The sequence below is a fragment of the Arachis ipaensis genome, chromosome B1, assembly GCF_059453495.1.
Source record: "Arachis ipaensis isolate K30076 ecotype BB chromosome B1, ASM5945349v1, whole genome shotgun sequence".
NCBI lineage: Eukaryota > Viridiplantae > Streptophyta > Magnoliopsida > Fabales > Fabaceae > Arachis > Arachis ipaensis.
Genome location: NC_142436.1, coordinates 101,611,259 through 101,615,826, shown reverse-complemented (window position 1 = coordinate 101,615,826; position 4,568 = coordinate 101,611,259). Strand labels below are relative to the sequence as shown.

Here is a 4,568-nt window from a genome sequence, read left to right as displayed (position 1 = left end):
CTTCGCTGTGTGTGCTTTTCCTTGTTTTCTTCATGTTTTCTCCTTTCTACATGCTTTCTTCCGCTTTTGCCCATCCATTCTTGCCTCCAAGGCCTAAAATCACTCACAAACCATATCACGGCATCGAATGACATAAAAACGGAATTAAAAATCACTAATCTAAGCATTAAAATGCATGTTTTCACATTTAGACTCAAATTAGGGATCAAACACAAAAATATTCTATTTGAGTGCTTAAGTATGAGTTCATGTGCTAGAATCCATCCAAATCAAGCCAAAATACATATGAAAATATGGACTCATCAGGGAGCAGCATTCAAAAGCCAACCATCCATGCTAATAACTTCGAATTGAAGTATCAACTCATCACTTTCGTGCAAAACAACTGTTCTTTCAGAGGAAGTACCCAAGAAGACCCTAAGCAGCATCTCACTACATTCCTAAGGATCTGTGATATGGTTATATCTAATAGTGTTCATCCTGACACCTATAGATTGCTATTGTTTCCATTTTCTTTGAGGGACAAAGCATCTAAATGGCTAGAATCATTTCCCAAAGAAATCTTGACAACCTGGAAAGATGTGGTGAATAGATTCTTAGGAAGGTTCTACCCTCCTCAAAGAGTGAATAGACTGAGAACTGAAGTGCAGACATTCAGACAGTAGGATGGTGAGATCTTATATAAAGTCTGAGAGAGATTCAAAGATTTGACAAAGAAATGCCCGCCTGAGATGTTTAATGAGTGGGTGCAATTACATATCTTTTATGAAGGACTTTCCTATGAATCGAAGAAGGCTATAGACTAGTCATCTGGAGGCTCCTTGAACAAGAAGAAGACCATTGAAGAAGCGATTGATGTCATAGAACAGTGGCTGACAATGTGTATTTTTATGCATCAGACAGAAGCAACAACAGGGGAGTCATGGAATTAAACCATATGGATGCAATCTTGGCCCAAAATAAGATGATTACCAAGCAACTAGTTGATATGACCAAGCAAATGGAAAAGAATCAGACTGCAGCTATCCACACTCAACCATCACCTCAAGGAGAGTTGGACACAAAGGAAGGAGTTAACTGGGAGGAAGCCAATTACCTTGGAAATTCATATAGGCAAGCTCATGATCCATATTCTAAAACCTATAACCCTGGTTGGAAGAACCACCCAAACTTTGGGTGGGGAAACCAACAAAACCAAGGCCAAGATCACAAACCTCATAATCCCAACCAGTACACCTACCAACAATCCAACCCAAGATCACATCAATACCCATACAATAATTCTTCTCAGCCAACATATCAAGCCCAAGCTAATTAGCCTCAATATTCAATTTGCAATCCACCATCAGAGGATAAATTATCCAGGATTGAAGCTATGGTCACCAATCTGTGCAAGGAGTCTCAAGACATGAAAATTTTCAAGGAGGAAGTGAGATCCAATCTGCAAAATTAAGATGTTGCCATTCAGAAACTTGAAGCACAAATTGGATACTTGTCCAAGCAAGCCCCTGGCCATAGTTCTTGTAATGCTATCAAGATAACTTCGAGAGAGGAATACAAAGCTATTACTCTCAGCAGTGGAAAGGAATTGAAAGAGACCTCAAAGGAAACTCAAAAGGAGGAAGCAGAGGAAAGTTCAAGTGACAAAGAAGAAGCACAAGTACAAGCTCCCAATCCACCTGAAGAGAAGGAAATCCTAAGGCCATATGTTCCTAAAGCTCCTTACCCTCAGCGCCTAATGAAGAATGCAAAGGACAGCCAATTCTCCAGATTCTTGGAGATTTTCAAGAAACTTCAGATCAACATTCCATTTGCTGAAGCACTAGAGAAGATGCCACTCTATGCTAAGCTTCTAAAGGAATTAATGACCAAGAAGAGAAGTTGGAGGAATGATAAAACTGTGGTATTAACTAAGGAATGTAGTGCTATCATCCAACACAAGCTGTCTCAAAAATTGAAGGACCCACGGAGCTTCCAAATTCCTTGCATCATAGGAGAAATCATAGTGGAGAAAGCTTTATGTGATTTGGGAGCTAGCATAAATTTGATGTCCTTAACAGTGATGAAAAGAATGAAGATTGAGGAAGCCAAACCAACAAGAATAGCTCTCCAATTGGCAGACCGATCATTGAAATTCCCTCATAGAATAGTACAAGATTTGTTGGTGAAAGTGGGAGACTTCATCTTCCCTGCTGACTTTGTGGTGTTGGATATGGAAGAAGAAGCCAAAGCTTCAATAATCTTGGGAAGGCCATTTTTAGCCACTGTTGGAGCCATGCATTATTGATGTCCATAAGGGTGAACTTACCCTTAGGCTACATGATGAGAAAATGATGTTCAATGTATTCAAGCCCCATGAGCTATCCACAGGAGTCACTAGGAGAGTGTATGAGGTTGGATACAGTGGAAATTGTGGTGCGAGAAATCTTTGAAGAAGCACTTGAAGAAATCACAGAAGATGATTCCATGTTAAATGTTGAGGTTGCTGATTTCAATTCAGCTGAAATGCCTATTCCAAGCACATCAGAGGAGAGGAAGAAGGAGAAAGAAGCACCCAAACTGGAGCTGAAAGCTTTGCCTCCTACCCTCAAGTATGCATACTTAGGAAGTGATAAAAGTTACCCAGTGATCATCAACTCTGCTCTTAGTCAAGAACAGGAAGAAGAGTTAATCAAAGTGCTTCAAAAGCACCAGGATGCTCTTGGATGGACCCTGACTGATCTGAAAGGGATAAGCTCATCCATATGCATGCATAAGATCTTGTTGCAAGAAGATGCTAAGCCCTCCATTCAAGTCCAAAGAAGGTTGAATCCTGTCATAAAATAAGTGGTGCAAAAGGAAGATATGAAGCTTTGGCAGACAGGGGTGATCTACCCAATTTCAGATAGCCCATGGGTGAGCCTTGTCTAAGTGGTTCCTAAGAAGGGAGGCATCACTGTGGTGCCTAATGAAAAGAATGAACTCATACCTACAAAAACTATCACATGATGGAGAATGTGCAATGATTATAGAAAGCTTAATGAAGCTACAAGAAAAGATCACTTTCCACTCCCTTTCATGGACCAGATGCTAGAAAGGCTTGCAGAACATGTATATTATTGCTTCTTGGATGGCTATTCAGGATACAATCAAATAGTGGTTGATCCAAGAGACCAGGAAAAAATATCATTCACTTGTCCATATGGGGTTTTTGCTTACAGGCGCATGCCATTTGGGCTGTGCAATGTGCTTGCAACTTTCCAACACTGCGAGTTATCTATCTTTTCAGACATGATTGAAAAATTCATTGAAGTCTTTGTGGACGACTTTTCAGTATTTGGGGATTCCTTCCCTAATTGCCCAAATCACCTTGCCTTGGTATTGAAAAGGTGCCAAGAAAATAATTTGGTTTTGAATTGGGAGAAATGTCATTTTATGGTGACAGAAGGAATATTTCTTGGTCATAAGGTTTCTAACCAAGGCATTGAGGTAGACAGAGTTAAGGTGGAATTAATTGAGAAATTACCTCCACCTAGTAATGTCAAGTCAATTAGGAGTTTTCTAGGATATGCTGGATTTTACAGAAGGTTTATCAGAGATTTTTCAAAAATAGCTAAGCCTTTGAGAAACTTACTTATCTCTGATGCACCTTTTGTATTTGATCAAAATTGCATGCTAGCCTTTGAAACTCTGAAGAAAAAGCTTTCCTCAGCACCTATCATTGCCCTACCTAATTGGAATTTGCCTTTTGAATTGATGTGTGATGCATCGGATGTTGCTATTGGGGTAGTGTTGGGACAGAGGAAAGACAATTTAGTGCATGTTATATGCTATTCCACTAAAGTCCTAAATGAAACCCAAAGAAATTACATGACTACTGAAAAGGAATTATTGGCAATAGTGTTTGTATTTGATAAGTTTAGATCATATCTCATTGGATCTAAAGTGATTGTTTTTACTGATCATACAGCATTGAAATATCTGCTTGCCAAGCAAGAATCAAAACCAAGGTTGATAAGATGGATTTTGTTGTTGCAGGAGTTTAACATTGAGATTAAAGACAAGAAAATGGTGGAAAACAAGGTAGCAGATCAGTTGTCAAGGATCCCCTGTGAAGAAGGAAGCACACAAAGCCTAATATAAATGAATGTTTCCCTGATGAGCAACTGATGTTGATTCACAAGGCACCATGGTTTGCAGACATTGTAAACTTTAAAGCCACTGGGGAGGTGCCTCCCAAATTCAATAACCATCAAAGGAGGAAGCCAAAGAGCAGGGAACCTACCCAAAAGAAATGAAATGCCACAACACTTCATCCTAGAACTTGAATTATTTGATGTATGGGGAATTGATTTCATGGGACCATTCCCAACCTCATACTCAAATAAATATATCTTGGTGGCAGTGGATTGTGTATCAAAATGGGTAGAAGCCATTGCAACTCCAACAAATGATAATAAGGTGGTGATGAATTTTCTCAAGAAGAATATTTTCAGCAGATTTGGGGTACCTAGAGCCCTTATCAGTGATGGAGGAAGCCATTTTTGCAACAGACCATTGAAAAGTCTCCTCCTGAGGTATGGTGTAAA

General features: G+C 39.5%; 1 non-coding gene across 1 annotated transcript; it reads right to left on the bottom strand.

Annotated features, from left to right (window-relative positions):
- Positions 1 to 629: 629 nt before the first annotated feature.
- LOC148577678 (small nucleolar RNA R71) lies at positions 630 to 737 on the bottom strand. Its single transcript, XR_015904700.1, has one exon. It is a non-coding gene; the product is annotated as a small nucleolar RNA R71 (small nucleolar RNA).
- Between the last annotated feature and the right edge of the window lie 3,831 nt (positions 738 to 4,568).